Source organism: Anser anser (assembly GCF_964211835.1).
Source record: "Anser anser genome assembly, chromosome: 21".
NCBI classification, from domain to species: Eukaryota; Metazoa; Chordata; class Aves; order Anseriformes; family Anatidae; genus Anser; species Anser anser.
In genome coordinates, this window is record NC_139742.1 from 5,523,625 (window position 1) to 5,545,834 (window position 22,210).

The window sequence follows — 22,210 nt, forward strand, 5'->3', positions numbered from 1 at the left end:
TTTATTTTATTTTATTTATTTTATTTTATTTATTTATTTTTAATTTTTTTGAGATGACCACTGTGTTACTCCCATCAGGGAGCAGATTTTTGCTTGGCTTTTTGAAGATGGATATGTTGTGGCCCCATGGCTACTTCCCACTGGAAACCCCAGCCCAATCAGGGAAATCTGCTATAAAACGTTTTTAGATCAACGTTTACAGTAACTGGAGATTTTTTTTAATTAAAAGTATTTAGCAGCACATTTTGAAACAGTACAGGGCCTTATGGCTTTGGCATCCTTGGCTCCCCTGTGCTCAGAAACCAGGAAGATAGTGGGTTTTTATGCATCTCTCCTAAGATATTTTTATTATTTTTATTGGGGTTTTAAAAATCCGACCTTAAATAAATTTACTGGGGCCAAGAGATGCCGGGGACAGAGCCTGACAGTTAACTAAGGTCCAGGTCCTACAAGCTGCTGCTCACAGCTGCACTCAGCTGGCTGCGAGAAGCAGCAGACAGCCCCATACAGTTTGTTTGTTCGGATTATTAGACAGCATAATTAGTGGCTAGTGCTGATCTTGAGCTGCTTCCTCATTTTAGGAAATCACAGTTAACAAATTGCTGTATCACTCACGGCTCATATATTTTTCAGAAATACCACACTGAATATTGCCTTTTCTACATACAAAGACCTCCCCTCCTCCACAAAAGTAGAAAAATATCTGGAAACTAAGCTCACAAAAAATAAAAAATAAGCATTTTCTCTGGAAAAAAAAACAAAAACAACAAAAAAAAACCTTCGTCTTCTCTGTATCATTCTGATCAAAACCTTGGTTAAATGCCAGACAGCAGGTCACAGCCATTTTCTTAAACTCTAGGGGCATCAAATTTTCCTGTCCATCCCTCAGCCTTTCAGGCTGCTTCCCTTAATGATGATATTGATTTTGATTTTAGTTTCATCTAGTTTTAGTCTATTCCAGTGATGGACTCCCACTGCTCCCAACAGGAGATTATTCTATGCTCTGCCAGACCTCACTGATAGGAATCTTTCCCTGACATCCAACTTAAATTTTCTTTTTTTTGTTTTGTTTAAACTTTTTATGCTTTGATTGGGTGAAGTACTTAAAGCCAGGAGTTAGGGGTTAGAGAGAGAGGAGAGGGAAGGGGAGGGGAGGCCAGATGAGATAAATTGGCAACCAACTACAGAAATGTGCAGAAGTTTCCTCCCGAGGCCTGACTTTCTGTTGCAGCCATAGGTTCTATAGAAAATGTATTTGCCCAGAATCCTTTGGAAGGGAAAGAAAGGAAAAGAATCATTATTTAGAGGAACCTGAGCCCTACAGGAAACACATCAAATACTTTCTGGATTAGAAAAAGGACTGTCATTAAGATGTGAGTTTCAGGTTAGATTTATATATATGTTTTATAGAGACTTTTAAAATCATCTAGAATTGACTCTGATTTTCTCTGTGGATCATTTTGCTACTGCACCCTCAAATATTCCTATACTGCTGTAAATGCCACATCAGTCAGATGAGAAGACCATCTAGGCCACTATCCTGTCTCTAAAAGTTATTAATAATAGATGCCAGGGAAGAGCATAGGAACCATCACTGCTCCCCACGGACCATCCTAAGCAATTCTTCTTTCTTCTTTTCGTACATGCATTTCCCAGACTGGGAGTCTTTGTAATCCCCTTTCATTCCTCTGATTAGAGTGGGGTAGGATCAGTCATAGGCACATTGGAAGATCAGGAGATGAACAGCTCAGAAATCTCCTGCATTCCTCTATCTGCTGCCTGGAGTTGCAGTGTTTGAGCCCAAAGGGATATAATGGGAGTTATTTTGTGAACCCAGACAGTTACAAACTCTCATCAAAAGAAGTCAGACATAAAGATCTCCATGCAGTAATCTACTGAACTGTGAACTACTGAAAAATCTACAAAGAAAATTGCTTGGGAGGAGCAGAGGAAACGTAAGACATAGAAGGAGCAGAGGAGGAAAAGTAAGATAAAGTTGGGCAGGAGGAAGTCTGTGAAAATCCTTGAAATTGAACTTGAATTCCACTTAGGACAGAAGTCATGTACCTTTTTAAGGCCAAAGGAGGCCATTAGGATGATTGCAGCCTGACACTGCAAAACACAACCGGCAGGAGCTCACCCAGTAATTCTCTCATCAAGCCCAAGAACTTGTGATTTTAATTCAAAAGTACAGCCTTTGGAAAAGTTAGTCAGCTTCACAAAAGAGGCTGACTCACTATACCTCTTAGGAACCTGCTCTGATGACTAATTGCTCTTATTGTTAAAAATGAGCCTCTAATTTGCGACATCAACACTGACAACCTCAAATTCCAGCCGCCTGATCTTGGTCTTTTATCTGCTAGAAGTAACTGAAGAAGTGGGTGTGTGCTAAAGAAAGAGATGCCAAGTCTTGACATAAAATGTTTTCCCTGTAAACTGCAGGCTGAGGGAGAGGCAAGCCATTGAGCCAGGAAAGAAATGCAATAATGCGACATGATGACCAGGGCAGGCATGTTATTAGGGCACTGCTGACAGAGAAGGGCAGAGATTTAGATTAGGAACTTCTGGATTTAATGAACCTTTTGATCTTTTGGGGGGATGGGAAATCAAAACCAATTTCTTCCTTGCTTACTTCAGGGAACTGGGATTGGAAGTAACAGAGTGATGATGAGAAAGAGACACTGAGGTGCAGAAAAAGCACAAACAAGAAAGTGAGTTTTTGCAAGAGCAGCAGAAAAATCATGGGAAGATGCACCACAAAATGGACTCAGGTGCAAAACTGGGTGCATAGAGAGGTTCAGAATGAAGAGGTAGATCAAACATGGGAGCAAATCAGGAGTGGACTGGGGAAGGAGATGCAAGAGCAGACAAGGAGCCAGAAAAGACTAGATACATCACATCGTGTCTTCTGTTTCTAATTCTGTGCTAATAGGTCTAAGCCCTGATTGTTCAACTTGAAAGCCACCAACTTCAGTGATGTTTTGCATGACAGCAGAGAAATATGTATCAGGTGTACATGGCTGTTGTAAAAATTAACAAGTAATTCCCAATTTAAAATGCAGAACTTAACCAAGATACTGTAAAGCAAGATTTTTTTCCCCTTCTGAGCATTTTATTACTCAGCTGTATAAAAATACTGCTACTAGTGAAAGACAAATTGCCCATATATTCTGATTTTTGCATGATGAATTCTAAGGTCACAAAGAGTCTGTTAAACACAAAACGAAGGAACAGAAATTGTAACAGGGGAGTTCTGGCAAGACAGATGTTAAATCTGCACAATTTGACAAACTTGCTTCCCTTGCCAAGCATTTTCTGTAGCCAGCCATGACCGTGTCCCTTCTAAAAGCCCGTTAATAAGACCAGCATATAATTGTGGTGTCCTGTATGTATCAACAGCCAGTAAGATCAGAACTCCTTGTTGACTGGTGGGAGTCAAAGTTCGTGCCCTGTGTCACTGAAAGGTGATTTCCTTTAGCTCTGCAATAAACTCTCTGCATTGACCTAAGACCTCCAACATTACGAGTGGTTAACAGCATCCATAAAAATAAAATGTGGATACAAAATATCTGAATTTAAGTAGATTTGCTGGAATTTTATTAATTTATAGAAGTTGAAGGTTATGCCATATGTCACTAGAAAGTAATTTTCTCTGGATGTGCAATAAGGGCTTAGATTTGATTTATGACCTAAATATTGCAAGATATTAATACATCTCCATGCCAGATGGTAATGTACATGTGAGGAAATGTACCTTTTCTATTCTAAAATTACAAGAATTTTCTTTAATTTACTAGGATAAACTCTATCAACGGCATTCATTAATTTTTGAACGCTCAGTACTTACGGGGAATGTCCCCATCTCTCAAACAGATAGCTGCGTTATTCCTCTATGAAATTTATTCAAAATGTTTCCAAAAACTGCCTCAGAAACTATATATGTGGTACCCCCATGTATATCTGCTAGAGTTGTCCAGACTTGACATGCTTCTTGAAACAGACAATGTTTTGGACTCCTGGGATCCAATTTAGATACTGTTGGGGATTACAGCTGCAAACAAATAAGTGGGAAATATGTATTCAGAATCTAGTTACAGAAGCTAACAAAAACATCAGGCGGGTTGGAAGGCAGGGCTCCTTTACAACTCCAGGGCAAAAATTCATGAGAAAGCTGAAAAGCTATTTTAAAATTTACCATGTGTGTTCTTGTGAAATGCAAAGATATCCCAAACTTTGTTTTCTAGGGACAAGAGCTGGCTCACTATTTTCCGCTGTTTGCTTACAACTGCATTACGTCCAGTGATTTCCTGGAGAGATGTTAATATCTTATTTATATACTAGGTAAACAAGATGCACTATTCTACCACCAGAATAAAAGCTATGCACCAGGACTTCTCATATTCCCTGGCTATCAGTGCATAAAATCAACCGTTATGCCAGTTCCTTTTGGAACTACAAGTCCAGACTAAATAATAAAGCTTTGCTTCAAAGAAGGATTTTCATCTCTTAGGAAACCCCGGTCTCTCAAAAAGTAGTTTCCTCGTGAATGAGGAGATATTGTTATGACAGTCATCTGCCCCACGGGAGGACCACAGTGTGTGATGGGAACTGAAGTCCAGCTGAGGAATCCAAAGCACAGGCAAGAAGAGAGAGGCAAAGCACACATGAACTGTTCCCAAATCCTCTTGCAAAGTCCATTTTAATGTTGTTCTGGTACAAAACACAGCAATTTTGATTTTGCAGGTGGACGCTTTCATTTCAGATTCACTTCACCTCTGCTCACTGCCATGAACTCACCCTAAATGTGACTTTAGCTCAAATGGAAAATGTGGTGGAGGTGTGATTTTGATGAGGGAAATGATATCATTTCCAAGGCTAAGTAGGCATTATTCAAATGCATAGTGCTGTGTGTTTAGAGTTTTGCTTCATACTTTATTCATGCCCTTGGGTCACTTTTCTGCTCTTAGCATGGAGCCAGAGTCAGATCCATGCTCGCATTTGCTTGGCAGCCACTCTTGTTCCCGGTCTGGGCTTTCAGCAGGTCTGATGTTTGCCTCGGCTCTGCCTGTTGCCTTTTTTCCTGCATCCTCGTAGGGAGCCATCTAAAGGGCCTCCAGGCTCTGGGAGTTCAGGGAATGGTTTACACAGGTTCCGTTTACAGTGAAAGACTGGACCAAAGGCTTTAAGTGCCTTGTGATTGCCTGCCGGGAAGCTGATGGACATGCGAACAGCAGGGGTCCCATCAAATGACGGAGGAGAAGGGTTATTATTTCCCCTACCCTTCCCTGACATCCCAGACCTGTTATTTCAGGGCAGAGCAGCGAGCAGAGGAAACAGAGCCTGACTCCCTGGCTGGGTTAGCATTTCAGATGCAAGACACCAGGTGGCTGGAGTGACAAGAGGCTGTCACAGGCTGAAACGTTTGCTGCCTTGAATGAGAAATAGCACTCCGGGAAAAGTCTCCCCCTTGCAAAGGTCCAACACAAACGGGTCAGGGGTGGAGGGGAGCTTTGCAGGTCCGCAGCTGAATTCACAGCGATAACCCGTTTTCTGGTTTTGCTACAGACAAAGGCATACGGGGCTGGGAAGCGCAGGACGAGGTGTTGTAGTTACTGCGGCATCCAGAAAAAGCATTAGCAGGAAAAGTGAGTGACTGATGGCTGATTTGTCCTGAGCGCATGTCGAAAGAACAAGCTTCCTCCTGCAAATTGTTTTCTCCCTGCCTCAACCAAGAGACGGCTGCTATTCTGGTGAAGTGACAGATGCTGCTACCAGTCATATGACTAGGCAAAAACGCTCTCATTGTTAGGAATATGGGATGATGTGTTCTAGTATCCAAGGGTAATTTCTTACTATTTATTCTTGCTTGCCCCTGACACATCCCCTGCCATCTATTTCTAGATTTTTCCTCTTGCGTAGCAGACTTAAGTCTGTACTTTTTCTTACAAGCCATAAACAGGAAAGAACAGTGTTTCTGCAAAAATTCACACAGATACAGAGATACTTATGCAATACTGCATGTCCCAGTACCATCCCAGAGCCATTGGTGAGGACTGGAGGATCTCTGTCTTGGATGTTATATAGGTGCAATTGTGACCATGAAGTGAAGGCAAATAAGAATCCAATTTCACAGAAATCTAAAGTAGTATTTTTCCACTTAGGAAAAGTGACACACAATTACCTTGTGTCATTTCTGTGTCACTACTCATCTTAAGCTGGGACTGAGTTGTGTATATGTTAGTTGTTGTACACAAAGAATGAAAATCAGACACGGTTTCAAAGAGCTTTCTGTCTAGGTATAAAGCACGAAATGCATAAGACAGATGGGAATGTAGGGAAGTAAAGAGATGAAGTGGGTCAGAGTGAGAGACCAGAGCCAGCACGGTAACTGCCAGGTTTTTTGCAGACATCATGATGATGAGTTTGATTTAGGATGGGATTTGGGGAGGTGTGACAAGATAGCCTCGGAGATGTTAAAGAGAGCATGAGGAGCAGTATGGGATAAACACAAGGATAACGCATTTGAAGATGGAAGCAGTGGGCGAGGGAAGGCTGGCACCGGGGGCCAGTTGGAGGTGAGAAGCACCCTTTCCAAGCTGAGTGACAGATGAGGCAGAGGGTGGGTGAAGATGGACTGAGATAGCAAGTGTGTGCAACATATGTTTGAAGTGATAGGGAAGAGGTGCCACCGGAGGAGAGGATGCGGAAGGATGACACACTGACAGCAGTGGGCTGGGGAAGGGATCTCTGCACCCGTATCCTGCAAAGATGTGGGAGCAGAGCCAGGCTGTATTTATTAATTCCAGGGCAGTCCCTGCAGTCGTTACAAGACGTGAAGTGAGAGGCTGGACGAAAGCTTTGGCTGCAAGACAGGAGAGGAAAGGTCACATCTATTTAGAGATGTTACAAGGGAAAAGGCTTCTAGAGGCATAGCCTGGGTGTGAGGCTTTGGACGGTGACCTAGGCTGATGCCCAGGCTGTGGGGCTGAGTGACAGCCAGCACAGGGGTACACAAGCTGCTGGAGCTAAGTGGCAGCAGGAAAACACTGGGGTGAAAAGTAAGGTCTTTGCGCTAGCCGTTATGACCCCAAACTGATGGCTAGACAGCCCCAAGGAGATGTCAAAGATTTCCTAGTAAAGTGGTAGAAATAGAGAAGCCATTGTTATCCTGAAGTAATAATACAGGTGGTGTTTATCCAGTGCAGAAATGACAGCCTGACGTCTTAGTAGAAATTGCATGGCACTGATTTGTCTTTGGATAATTGTTCATCTTATGTGTTGCAAGCTACTTGTTGGCTAACACCCAGAACTCCTCAGACTAGCTTTGGCATCCTTCATCTAAGCTGTGATCATTTTCATATTTCACATGTCTTGGCTTTCACGTAGGCACATGGCAAGTATAGGGATTTCTTCTGTGAGTGGCAGGTACATCTAAAGCAGGGATGCCTCAACAATATTACTAAGAGGTGGGGTTCTGCCCCAGGTCCCCATGAGCCAACCTAGACCTGGCTGGGGCCACAGGGATGGGTTTTGCTCTCTGCAGATGCTCGTAGCTGTCACCATAATGCTCGATAAACTGTGCTTTTAATTCCTCTGTTTTTCATTATTCAGTATTTGTCTCTAATAGGAACACATTTATTTACATATTTTCCTGCAGGCAGAGGAAGGGATTTCCATAGTGTGGCGTACAACATCTCTGTAAAAGCAGGGGAAGGACAGCCAGTTTGATTCTCTTCTAGCCCTGGGTACAAACCCTACCACCACGCTTTTCCCAAGGGACCAAGACTTCCGTGTGGCAAGGGCCCCACAGTCTGCCCTATTGACAGCTGATCTCTCGGTGCCCCCCGATCAGATCTGTCCCAGCCATGTTCCCTGAGCACATCAAGAGGTGGGTGGGAGCCACAGCCTCCACCCTGCCACGCCGCCTTCCAGAGCCTCCAGCAAGAAACAGCGAGCAGGAATTTAGAAGCAGCTTTTCCTGACAACGAAAGTCATATTTTGTTTTGAAAACATCCCCGTGCTTGGGGAAAAAGCTAAAATAAAAACTCTGTGCCCACAATGTCTATCTATCTTTTGCATTTGCTTTGTCTCGGTGTCACCTGCCCTCCTGGGGAACCATTATGGCACGCTTGCTGCAGCCCCCGGCTTTATGTCAGCCTCCTGACGGCTTTGTCCTCTCCTTCTTTGTGGGTCCAGTCCTTTAGCAGATCAGTGTCTTTTGATCTCACTTCTCTCAGCGTTGTCAAAACAGCCCTGTCAAAACAAACCTGTCACTGGGATTGGGAATGAGGAGTCCTTCACAGCTATAAACCTCCCCGTTATATCTGGGAGCATACAACTTATCCAGGCCACTCTTTTTTAGCTGCTGTCTTTTTCTCTCAGCTCCTCGTGCTGGAGTGATGAATTCCAGCAGGGTGACTTTACACAGGTGCGCTGAGGGGTATGTGGTATTAATGAGTCATATGGCAAATATTTCCTTGCTTTCCCTAAATTTTATCACTGCAGTGCCTGGCCACCTCATGACACCAAAGCGTGACAGGGAAGTGGGAAATTTAAGGCATGTGGAAACTGCATTTTTTGTTAAATGTCAGAGGGGATGTCTGTGAAACTTGAACGGTAGTTTTGTTGGTCCTGGGCTAGTATTCCAGCAATCTCAAAGGGGGTTAATTAAAGTTTATGCTAAAAGCATCCTGTTTTCATGTAGCTAAAATAATTGGGATAAGGTACCACTACCCATGGGTATATAATGACTCCCTCTTAGGCAAGGGGCACGTAGAGAAAGTGTAAAGGGAGGAAGATGATTAAAGAATTCAACCTCAGTGGGCAGGGTTTTGGAGGAAAGGCTTTGGGATTTAGCCGCTTATCTCCAGTTTTCCACTTTCACCAAGACTCAAGAGAGATAGGAGAACTAATTTCTTCTCTCTTTCCATTATAAGGAGCACATTTTTCCAATGTAACCCCTGGAAAAGGTATCATCAATCACTGTTCTTTTAATCTGGGAGTTGTGACTTCCAAGAGTTTGATGAATAGGTCCAGAAGTTCCTGTAGTTTGTGACCTTCCTTTCTGGAGAGATGGAAGGAGAAATTCTGAATTTCTTATACTTTATACTTCTTTGACTTTGATTAGGAGTCACAATGTAGAGAAGATTTAGTAAAAACCTGGCTGGGTATTGGCATAGAGGGGAAGAATGCTTGGCTGAAAATTGTAGCATTTGTCACACACACAAAAATAGTAATAATAACTCCATGGGAGGAAAAACAATTTTTTGGTGTTATTTGCCCCAAAACAAACAAACAAACAAACAAACAAAAACTCTATGATGCTTTATTTGTGATTTACAGGTAACTGATAGGAAAGATCTTAAAAAAAAGAATTTGAACCACTGTATATGGAATTTTATATAAAATTATGTTTGATGTCTGGAAACAGAGATGTTCAGTATTTTAACAGCTGATGATAACAAACAGTAAGGTAGTTAGACTCCCTGATTGCACAAGTCCTGTGAGATCCCTTAGTCCATCTGCACAGGGTACCTGGCATATCTGCAGCTCTGCAGAGCTGCTCTTTCTGGTGTGTGAACAGTGGAGACCCAGGAGATGCAACCAGCAAAAGCAAGGTGTATGTTATAGTTTTAACATCAATGGATTTCAAAGTACTCAGACATGGCTGAACAGCTGTTTTATTTTGGGGATAATAGGAGGTATTAGTAAGGGTAAAATCTTCCAGCATCCCAGGCTTCAGACTTGATGTTTCTGATCGGAGAAGATGCCTCTGACCTGCGATTACTGTATTGTGCAAGTGTGATCCTGCTGTAATTCTGGCTTGAATCAATCATGCCAGCAAAATCAGTGCCTCTTTGATCAGAACAGCTCCCTGTCCCGCATGGCTGAAGGTATAAAAACACCAGTCCTCCTGTTCTAAATAGAACGGGCATTCATAAATCAGGTTGGCAGACCATAAATTCATTTACCCAACAGTGACATGGTCAAAAGCAATTTGGTGGGCTATTAAAAAATATGGGCAATGCTGGAACAAACAATGGATGGAAGAGGTATGAGAAGAAGAAAGAGGCATCATTATCCTCTGCTGGGTGAGGTACCACTGACCTGAGGCAGCTACGTGGATCTGAGGGCTGGGGCAGCTGTCCTGGAGCTGTGGCACATCCATCCCCCTTGCTGCCAAAGCAAAGGTGGGAGGAAGAGGTTGGCTCAAGTCTCAGCCCAGTCCATAAAAACAGAGGCACATAAGAAGCCTGCACGCAGTCATGCAAAACTCATCAAATGAAACCCTCCCAGTTCATTGGGACAGACCTGAGACATGGTGTTTCCATGGCTGCCTCCCCTTTCCTGGTATCCGATTTCATCTTGTTTGAGATATATATGTATTATATATTATACATATATATATATATTTAAAGAAAATTACAGCAACTCTGCCAGTTGCTTCAAATAAAATAGCTCTGTTGAAATAACGCCATGTCTGAGAGATTGGGTGTAATATGGTTAAATGCTTTTACAATCCCCATTAAAGTAAGTGGATAGAAATTCATAAAATATTTATAGCATTTGAAAAGTGTTCATTCACAGATCCATCCAGAATGCGAAACAGGCCCAGAGCAGTGCTCGCTGAAGACAGATGTTGATACCATGATGTTCCTCCTGCACGGGGACAGAAAATGGACTTAGGTTAAATCACACAGCTGAAAAGTAAGGAGCCTGAGTTCAAATCCTGTGCTGCAGTTTGTTTTAATCCAGTTACTAAACCAAGCAGTGCTCCATTTTCCTGCTGAGTATAACGGAAATAACAATCCCAAGCTGGCAAGGATACTGCATTACCACTATTCCTACCAAGTGGCCGGGGGCATTAATGAGACCTCGGAGTGGGAGAGGAGCTGTGATTTAAATCGAAGTGATGAGAGAGGGGTCGGTTGCTTTTGAGTCAGCGCGGAGATGACCTGATCTCTCTCAAAAGGCAGCCGGCTGCATGGCTTCCTGCCTGTGGCAAAGGTAATAGCAAAGCTGGCTGCATCCCCCTCTTTGGCAATTATACGTGAGTCCCCTGGGTGTTAAAATCAGCTGACGCTCCTCTGAAGGAGGAAGGTTTTTAAAAGAGGAAGAAAAAGTTGTGTCTCTGGAGTTGGCCGGCGTGTAAAGTGCGTGTCTGTCTTCTTGCCTCGAGTCCTGTGTCTGCAGCTACGAACTGCTCAGTGCAACCTCTGGGGAAAGAGAAAAAAGGCCTGGCAAGCTGAAGGGCTGGAAAAATGACAGCAGGATTAGGAGAAGTCGCTATGGAGAGAGGGACCAGGAGGAAGTGCCTGGGCAGGATTAAGTCAAGATCTGGTGTTAATGCAGCAGTTTCATGTTGGGAGCAGCTTTGAACTCTCTGGCCAAGCTGCGGACAAGGTTTTGACCAAAGGAATCGACAGCAGCTGAGGAACAGCAAGGGGAAGGAGGAAACCTGCTGCTGGTGGGGAAGGAGTGGGAAATGACCAATGCAGAACGATCTGCCTGTGTCTGAGGGTGTCACACCGGAGGGGACTTGTGCACATCACACAGGGAATGGTCCCAGACTTATCTCTGTCATCAAGTTTTAGAGAAATCCTTCTGCACGGAAGCACATAGGAGAAATCAGGACACCTGTGTGTCCCAAGGGATATTATCCCAGGGCTGAATTCTTGCAGTAAATATCACCTTCTGTTGTTTCCAGGACAAATCTGTGAAAAAAACTCAGGACACAATGCTCTCCATCCTCTTGTGTCAGTCTCTTTTGAGCGGTCATCACCTTGTCATCTCCTGTGAGGATAAGAAAGCTCCTAGTGGTTCCTCTTCATTAGAGATCTCAGTTTTCATTCACGCCAGCTTTACCTTCATGTCACTCAGTCGACTCAATAACAATGGAGTGGAGGACCTGGGTTCCTATTTCTTCATTTTGCAAAACAGCTAAATTAGCCCTGAGGTCAAAGCCAAACACCAGCCCCTCTAAACTCCTCTAACATTCAGTGGCTACAAGGCAGTTTTGCTGTAAGCATACCCAAGCTCACTTTAAACTAGCAGAACACTGCTCAGAGTGGGCAAATGTATTCTACTTTTTTTTTTTTTTAGGGGCTTTGTAGTCCTCATCGACCTCCAACCTGCTGTTGTGTAACTTAGAAAGCTTATGTATCCCCCGTATACAGACCTTTAATATAGACATCCTCTCAGCTGGATACTGCGGGTAGGACTTTCCTCACAATAAATTAAGAATATTTTTTGCCCAAGCTGAGGACTTTGTCCAAGTTTCACTGGAAATAAAAATAAAAAAGTATTTTACTTCCTGCACTCAGCTGCGGTGCTGCCATTCCAGTTACACAATTACTGTATCTCATCTCAGAGGCTGCTGCACATCAGAACCAAATCTCTCACCAGTGTGCAAATTAGAGTAAAATAGAGCTTTGGGATCCATTAGGAAGAAAGTGTCAATCTAAGGTTATTTTTTACTGAGGTTAACTTCCAATTCTCTTCGCCTTGTTTTATCCTCCAGCATGGCAGCAAGTTGTGTATGTTTATTAAATGCATTAAATATTCCCCTATAAATATGTATTTATTTCATTTAATAAATATATATTTACAAAGACATATTTATACATATGTTTATAAATATTAGTATAAATATGTATCTATTTATACATTAGCATACTACAGAAATACAGTTAGCGAATGCATTAAATATAATGAAGAGCTTGCTATTTTCCATCACACTGGAAGCTGATCTGTCTTTCTTCTGCTTGTTCTGAACTGCTATCCAGACTTGCCTGTGTGTTAAACCTTCATATCCTCCACACTTTGGGGGCTTTCTCTCATGTTGTACAACGGTGTATCTGTCTGAGAAGGAGCAGGAAATTTGGTCTCCTGATTTATTGCTGATGGGGAGCCATAAATTTTCCTTAGGGGAAACACAAGGATGTAGATCATCGATGTGGGAACTCTGGATCAATATAATTTTTTTCTTATATAGAGTGTAAGTAGCTGATGATCCGCTCTCACCGGAGCAAGCAAAGTGATTCACTTCTCAGTGTTATCTTCCTCATGTCTGTACTACTACATGAGACAAGTCCAAAAAGCCTGAAGATTTTTTTCCTAACCTTTGCAGTGATTTTTTTAGCCCATACTTCTCAGGCTCACTAAATGCTTAGTAAATATGACCTCTTTGTACAGCAAACCATCCCCATGGCTTCTATAGCTGCTTCTCCCACCTAATGTGAAGGACAACATTATAATCACTCTATATTCTTCTCTTCAAAGACAGAGATGAAACAGTATATTCCCGGCAGTGGAAAGAGATGATCTAGTTAAAACCTGAGCATATGAACCTGGGAGGAGTGGGAATCCCCTGCAGGCTTCCCCAATGAGACACACTCCCCAAAAGTCCTTGCTGCGGAATAATAAGTACTTGGAACCCTAGGCCAAGTGATGGACTCTTTGCAATAATACATTATAGTGATAAGATACAATTTCATTTAATTCATACATTTTTATTCACGACTACTGTTTACCATAGTCTTCAGCATTAGTAGACCTCTGAAGGATTAGATGAGTGATAACAGAGATAACAGAGATAACATACCAGGAACCTTTCATTTAGATCAGCTGTGATCATGCTTTTTAGATCCTGGACATCTCCTGTCCAAGGATTTAAGTCCTCTTACCAATGTTTATTATCTAGTAAAGAACATGTGCTTGTGTTATAACCATCACAATCCTCTTGCTTGGCTAAAATCACCTATTAAACCCATGTCTGAGCCTAGAATTAGAACCTGCAACAAAGATACCTCCTGCTTCCTGTATCTCAAATCTCCTTATCTGTAACCCATGTTCTCCACTTGTCTGCCCTATAATGCAAGAAAACATTGCTCATGGAAGGCATTCTCTTGGAAATTTGCCCTAGCACTGCAGTAAAACCACACAGGGGCACGTGGTCTCCTGCTACCTGCCCTCAAGGGCAGATTTGCCTGGCCAAGATGAGTAGTTCTGCTTTCTTGTATTAATGGATGGGATAGATTTGAAAGCCCATGCACACTTTTCCTACAGAGCAAATGCTGAATAACCTCTTTTTCTTCCTCCTTCTCTTCCTTTTCTCACTTACAGTTGCTGGCTGCACAGCTGGTAAAATAGATAGGTCTTTCTAACCCTTTCATGCATGCTCTGTGAGTCCAGGTAGCTTTATGAATATGGTAATGGTTTCCAAAGCATGTCTGGACTGGAAATAAGACAGAAAGCCACAGAGGCTGGACTTGGAGAGATAACTGCAGAAACAGCTCCGCTGCAGGAGAGACTAAATCCTCACTCCAGGTCAAATTAACTGCCTCCCCCCATAGTACGAGGAAAGCTCCTGTGCTCACCTGTTTGCTGATTACATCCATGAAGAAAGCTGCAGCTCTTGTTTAGTTTATTACCAGAAGGCCCAAGCTTGTGGTAAAACACATTGATTTGTACAATGGGGGATCCTGCCTGGCACTTCAATGCAGTTGTCCTGCTGAGAAAATTACAGATAAACTCTTAATTTATTCTCCCTTTAAGGTAGAGAGGAAAAAAAAAAGAGAGAGAAAGAAAGAAAGAAAGAAAACAGAAACAAAACAAACAAAAAGTCATCAACAACCTTTTGGTAGTGCTCATGAAAATTATTTTTACCAGTCTGCTTCTGAAGGTTGATCCCCCAGAGATAGCACCCTGGGTTCTCTCCCAGCAGGGACCATGCATTACGGTCCCTCCAGCTCTGCTTCTTCCCCCAGAGGCTGACTCCAGGTGGTATCTCACACATGGTGTGAGATGCTGACACCAGCTCCTGTGCTCCTGGTAGTGAGGAGGTAGCTGCCTCTGCAATAGTCAGCACCCAAGCATTTCCAGGACTCTGAAAAAGTCATCTCCTACTCTATGGCAGAGGATGATCAATAGTGACTGATGGTTTAGCCAAGGGGGGAGGCAAACAGGAGAGCTCTGATTTCTGGGGCAGGCTAGAGGCATTTTAGACAACGGAAGCAGGAGAGGAAAAAAAAAAAGGTAGAAAAAGGGAGTGGCAAGAGGAAGGAGATGGATCTCAGCTTCACAAGTGATGCCTTTGACAAATGTTTGAGATCTAACCTTGCTTTAAAAAATTAATATTGCCCAGAGCCCAGAATTAAAATGAAGCAGTACATCTAACCTGCCAAGAGCGCAGCGTTGGCATCGTGCATGCTTCTGCCCCTGTAGGTGCTTGTTTTTGCTGGGATTTAGGGGATGACTGATAACATAAATGATTGCTAAGGAAAGAAGCTACTGCTCCACATCTTTGGCTTCCCTTGGAGATTCTCAAAGCACTGAAGCCTTATAATAGGTGATGGGTTTAGAGGGGGGAGGGATGCTGTCCTGGGAGGGAAGAGATGTTCAAAAACATCTAGTGGAACAATAATCTAAAATCCAGGTCCCATGGGTCCCAAGCATTTGGGAAGTCCAATGTCCTGGAAGGATCTTCATAACTGAAATGAAATCATGGTTTAGCAAGCAAGCTCAAGGTGAAGCCACCTCTCCCACACGAACACTTAAAGATACTAATAGTGTGTCTACTCTGCCTCTTTATTTCCTTGCCTGATCTGCCCATGTCCTCCTTTCTTCCAGGTAGACCTCATTTCTTTCACATTTTGAGAAAGCTGAGCTCTCCAATTGCTGATGTCATGCTCTTCACACTTTGTTGCGTGGTCTTGCTCTTTCTAATATTCTTTATAAAATAAGGTGACCAAAATATGTACATTGTCCCTGTTCTGGCAACCAAGCAAAAGCTTTTTGTGTTTGGGCACCTGCCTGAAAACACCGAGCAGCCCTCCTGGCCAGCTCACAGGGGCCTGGAGTTTGCAGCTGTTAAGAAAATTCCTTTAAGAGCCTTTTCAAATTTTAATGGCCTGGTATGATATCTTTCAGGAATTTTGGTTCTGTTTGTACAGCAAATACATAGAAAAAATGTTCCCTAGATCCTCACCACACATGCAAATATCTAGGGGTGGCAAAGAAAAAGAAGAAAGAGAGAAAGAGAGAGAGAGAGAGAGAGAGGGAAAGAAAGGAAGAAAGGAAGAAGACAAAATTATAGCAGACAAAGAAAGAACTCATCCTTTCCTGGGATTTTCCCGGGTAATATATGTGTATAGTACATAACTTCTTCAGCTTTCAGATTTATTTTCTAAGGTTGGAAGAAATAGCTTGAAGCCCTACTCCACGGAGCATTACTCTGACCTCTCCTTTGTTTCTGACATTGATGGATTTTACCTTCTGCACTTAAAAAGTCTTGCCCTCAGACGTGCCTTCCCTGGACAGCAAGAGAAAAAACAACCAGATGTCATCTTTCCATCCCCAGCCCACAGTGGGCCCATGCTCAGTGTACCTCTGAGCTTGATGGCTGCAGAACTGCTCCAGTGCCAACAGCCCTTCTCCCATACAGGTGCTGTCAGGAGGAAACTAGTGCTGGGCTCTGGTTAAACTTTTCCATTTTCTCTCTGCATGGGGAGCTGACATGGGTTCCCTGCCCACCTTGTGTCTGCCAGCGCTTGCCCAGACTTTGCATTCACACGTAAGCTGGTGTCTCGTTCCAGTTGTGTTCCCTGCACAGATATGCCACCATTTTCCATCCCAATGGTTGGGACAACACACTCAGCAGAGGGATCTTGATACCTATTCACAGCTTTCCTCCTGCCAAAGTTAACAGCATTCTCCTCTTTGGTCTTGGCATCTTTTCTTTTCGTGTGCTCCTTCAAATGGTTTATAGCCTTGTTTTTCTTTTCTTTTTTTTTTTTTCCTTTCTGAATCCCTGGCAGCTATCTTTAATTAAATCGCAGTTCCCTAGGTGGCTTCCCTCTTCTGTTGCTGATTAGCGGAGCCAGCATCTATAACCCCCCGCTGCTGGAACCACGACTTACAGGTCTCACGCTTCCCAAATCTCCTCTCCATCTCCCTCTAAATACAAGTGTTCCCATTAACAATGATAAAAACATCTCACGGAGCTTCTCATTCCTTCGGGGCCCAAAGGTGCTTTACAGGCCCTGGAGGGAGATAGATAGATAGGCTGGGGAAGATGCCCAGCACCTTCCAAAAAGCTGCTGTATGTGCGGAGAAGTGCAGCACGTGTCCCATGGTGGGAGCACTGCGCGGCAGAGATGGCTCCTGGCCCAGGAGCTGAGGGATGCTCATGCTCTGGCCCCCTGGCAAGCACTCCAAGTCAGCTTGTGCTGACTTGGGCTGAAGCTTGTGGCAGGTGTCTGAACCAAAATACAAAAAGCAGGGATGTCGTGCTTGCTCACACAAGCTGCTTTTGTACCAAGGAAGAGGGGATTACCCCAAAGGTTCAGCAGAGCAGCCCTGGCTAATAAAACACAGCCCCTCTCCAGGTGAACCAGGTGCCCTGTCTCGACTGAATGTAGCTTTTTGCCACACTTTTTCTTCTGAAAAGCAGTTCCTTTCCCTGTTCAGCCCGTCTCTGCCTCGTACCCTGCTGCAACTGTTTGCTTAATGCTGCATCTGAAGGAAAAGCATCAATTACTGAATCACTCGCCTCGCCTCCCGCAGCACCGCGGCTTTGTGCCGGCCCCCAGCCCTCCGTCAGCTGTGCCTGATGCTAATTAGGTTATAACAGGACTGTGGCTTTGGGGCATTATGAAGGACATTATCACTGTATTTTAACCCCATTGGTATTTCTCCTGATATTTTTCTTTCCCTCTTCCACTCCTTTCCTTGTGTTCTTTCCTTTGACATCTTAATTCTAGGGCTCCACAGGACTGGTTTTTAGAAGGTTTTTCTTTGCCTCTGCAGATACATATTGCTTTGTCACAGTCTGTTTTACTTTAGAATTTTTTTCCCTCTTATATTATTTTTTTTCCCTTTCAAAAGATACAACTGCCAAAACGGAATCAAATTTGATGCAATTTCTATTTAAAAGACTTTGATTGCAGGGGGAGGAGGAGGTTAAGTGTCAATGAATATATTGCTCAAGCTTTTCTCTGAAGAATTTCCATTAATTGTTGCATATATGCATATTTTTAATATAAAAAAAATTATCAGCCCCCAGCGTGCTCACAAATTTCTATGAGAAACCTGACAAGGAGTGAGAGGCAGAAAAGACTACTTTTCATTTCTAGATGGGATCTGAGGACTGCATGTGCAATTCCGTGCCTGTTCTCTATTTGTGCAGCCATACAGAGTCAGGGAAAGGGCAAAATCTGCCCTGGGCAGGGGCCGGAGCTGGCATGGAGCAAGGCAGGAGGCAGCAGCCCTGCCTGCATCCCCTGCCAGCAGCTGAGGAGCAGCGCTGCAGCTTGTGCCCTGTGCTGTGAAGCAAAGGGGAAGGTGCAGACTCAGCCTGGTTCCCCGGAGTCATTGCTTTGCCTTCAACCACACTTTCCTTTACCCTCTTGATACATCTCAGGGGCATTTCTTGCTGTAATTTTGCTGGGTGTGAGGTGTTTCAGGAGGAAACACAGCCCGGAGCAGGCAGGTAGTTCAGTGTCTGTGTTTGCAGCCTCTCCCACAGCAGCCTCATCCTTGCTGTTTCGTGGGGACCTGGCTAACACCTTTGCAGGCCTCTTGATCCCCGTGTGTTTGAAACACTTCTTGCCATCTAGCTTATCCCTCACCACCACCACCTGCCCTGGCTCTGCGTCTGTTTTTTCCCCTTACACCGGTTCATGCTGTTTATTGCAGAAGTCTCGTCTGCTCAGTTGGGGATATCAGTTCTTGCCTCTTTGGTTTGTTCATCCATAGGAAAAAAAAAAAGTAGAAATCATAACCCATAGAAATCACAAAGTTTGGTTATGGCTGGAGCAGGGTTAGTTTTCTTTAAGAGTGAAGCCCCACCTTGAAATTAAGGGTGAACCAGCCATCAGATGGCTCTGAGCTTCAGGCTCATTAATTCAAAATGCCCTGGATGCTAAAACGACAAGAAACAAGCCTACCCGGGATGCTGCCAGCACTTTCTCTCTCTGCAGTTTCATCTGGAGTAAAATCTCTTTCAGCTCCTCAAAAACAACAGAAGTATGAGGCTAAAGATGCACAAAGGTCTGGCATTTAAATATCACAGCTGTAGCCTTCTTAGAAATACCAGAGATACATAATGAATTATAGATTGGCCTGAGCTGCAAAATTCACAGCACCACCCCTCCCCACACACTTGTCCTTTAGTGAAGTCCTGCTCTGACCCAGGGGGTTGGGTCAGGTCCATCTCCGGTTCTGAGTTCGCCCTCTCTCTGATCCCTGACTTTTCCCGAACTCCCCCAGGTTTATCTGTGAATGTTAACAAACTGGGAGGCAGCGTCAGGGGAAGCGAGGTAAAGCCATGGCTAAAACATTGGGCACTTGAGCTGAGGGTGAAGTTAGAGTTCCTGGGGCTTGGTATCAGCTTCTTCACTTTTTCTGTTTCTCTCCCACTCCAGTAATAGCATTGCCAACACTCCTTAACATGAGAGGTTAAATCTTTAAAGGCTCCCTTGCGGTGGCACTGCTCAGCGTTCATCCATCCTGATGCTAACGGTGCAGAGAGAAACAGGGAGGATGCCTGGGTCCAGCACTTTCAATACCAAGCCCTCCTTTTTGTCTGTGTCACCGTGGCCCACCTTTTCTATTTAATCATTTTGCACAAGCACCATGACCTGGTGATGTCTCCTCCATCTCAGTATCTCCTCCAGGCTTTCCTTCCTCAGAAGCAGCCCCGTGGGAAGGGACCTCTGGTGACTCCAGTCCAACCCAGGCCTGCTCAGATGGACATGTTAACTAAATGTGAAAGCATCAGTTCTGCTTCAGATGATGCTGGCTGTTTCACTCCTGTCTCACACCACCTTGAGGTGTTCCCCAGCATGGGACCATGCTGTCACCGTTCCCACCCTGTAGGGCCTCACTGGCACTGGGGTGAGAGCAGGAGGGTGAGTGGCAGCTGCTGGCTATGGGATTTGCAGCACTGAAAGGATGCTTGTCAGCACAAGGAGAAGGTGATCAGTCCCAAGAAGTCTTGTCTAAGCGAAAATTGAAACTGTCAGACTGCCTGCACTCCCTGCTCTGTCTCTGCTCTGGGACTTTTTAATTATTATTTCTCACTGGATATTTTTCCCTTCCTGTCTTAGTTTCATTTAAAAAATATTGCCTGCAGATATAAAAGCAGAATAAATCCCTTGTGACCTTAAAACGTGACACCAACAAAGTCTTCCTCCTCCCAGGGCTCTTGGGCCAGCCCTGGGTAGAGCCATGTGCACTTCGGGACCCCTCAGGACCCTGTGCTCACTGATTTCCGAACCTCATTTTCCTGCTGGGGAAAGGTTTGCATCCCCTTCCACTAGCACTCCCTGGTAACATTTGCACAGCCCAAGAGGAGACTTAACTTGGGGTAAAAATACTTTTATCTCACCTTTCGCCCACACCTCTCTCTCTCCATGGGGCAGGGGAGCTCAGGGCTTCCCAGAGCCATGGCACAGCCTCTTTCTGTCCCCTCCAGCCTGGAGACATTTGGTCAGTCTGGTAGCTGACTGGACATGGTAGGAAGTTACCATTCAGGGGAGGAGCTGCAGAGCCCTACAGCATCCAGAGTATTTGCATCTTTTACTTTGAGCAGTTTCCAGCCTCAAACCATGGAGCCTTTCTTCCTCCCCATCTTGGTGCCAGGGCTGTGTCTCTTGTTCCTGGGTCCCACACTTTAAGCATCACTGCTGTACGAGCAAGAGCCGCAGGATGCAGGAGGGCTGTGCTCTGATTCAGGTCACCAGCATCTCCAGCCTATACACGCTACCTACTGAGGCCCCTCTAAAATCCATTCTGCAACACATCAATCATGGTGCTGCTTCTCAGAGCCTGGGGCTGCTCGGTGCCTGGACAGGGGAGGTGGCAGCGGAAAGCCAAGGACCCGAGTTGGGACATGGGCCAGCCAGGGTCTGCTCTGTGTTGGCAGCACCGCCTACAGAAACTGCCTCCGGGAGCCCTCATTTGTCAGGCAAATGGAAAATGCGAGCGGCCTGACCCTCCAGGACCCCTGACAACAGCCCCAGTCCCAGGCCAGCAGGCAGAGTTAATCTTGCTTTGATAGGGCACCGCGGGAGGACGGCGTGCTCTCCAGCACTGCAGTGCTGCTCGTATCAGACATCCACAGCACCTGCAGGAGGACTTCCACCCTCTGGCTGATTAGCTCTGCTCAGCACTCCTCGGGACAGATGTATACATAAATATAGGGGGAAGTGTGTTATGGCTAGGAAGATGCACTGGTTTAGTATTCCCTTTGTTTTAAAGATAATTCTGCTGTAGAGACCTCCTGCGGTGTTGGAGTTCGGGGTTGTTGGGTGGTGGAGCTGTTTTTCCTTTCATAGCCAGGCATTTTGTGCAAGGCTTTGACAAAACATAATAAATAAATCTGGCCAAATATAAGAAAATGGAGAGTGAGATGGAAGCGAGAACATGAAGGGCAGCAAAGCTGTCTCATAAACCACTCCAGATTTTTGAGATAGACATCCCCATGAGAAGATCATGGTAAAGTGAAGACAGCATGATGGACTAACTATATGGTGTCTGAAATTGCAGAACAAGAGATGGAAACCCCTACTAAGGTTTTCAGAGTGTTCGAACAGGTTTTGTAGGATGATTTCTGAGCCTGAATTAACTTGTAAGCATCCTCACATCAAACATGAGATGCTTATTATTTGCAGGCTGAGGTTTGTGCACTGAAGACATAGGACACCACCGCAGGGGTTGACGTGCCCATCTTTTGCATAACATCTTTCCATTGTCATTAAAATCATACTCATGGAAGTGAAGCTGTGGAACAAGGGGCAGGAAAACAAATAGTTAATGGTCTTTAGCAAAACCAGCGCCAATGCTGGTAATGGGGAATGAGCCACTTTGTCTTCATGGCTGCCCTTTGTGGGCACTCTCATCCTGCTCAGTGTTCAGCGGGTACCAAACGCTTCCAAATTCACCCAGGGCAGGCAGATAACCTGCCATAGCCCCCGCCTGGGGTCTGAGCTCCTGCAATGGAAAGACAGCCACAGTGGAAGCCAATGCACAGACATCCCATTGTGTCCCCTCATCTCTGCGGAGACTCATCCTGACGGAGATTTTTTTTTCTTTTTCTTTTTGCATTTCCACTTCCCATTAAGCCTCCTCAGCCCTTTTATTAAGGTTTATTTTTACCTCAGTGCAAGAGGTTAGGAGCACGCGGCTCTGGCTTTGACTGCTTGGCATT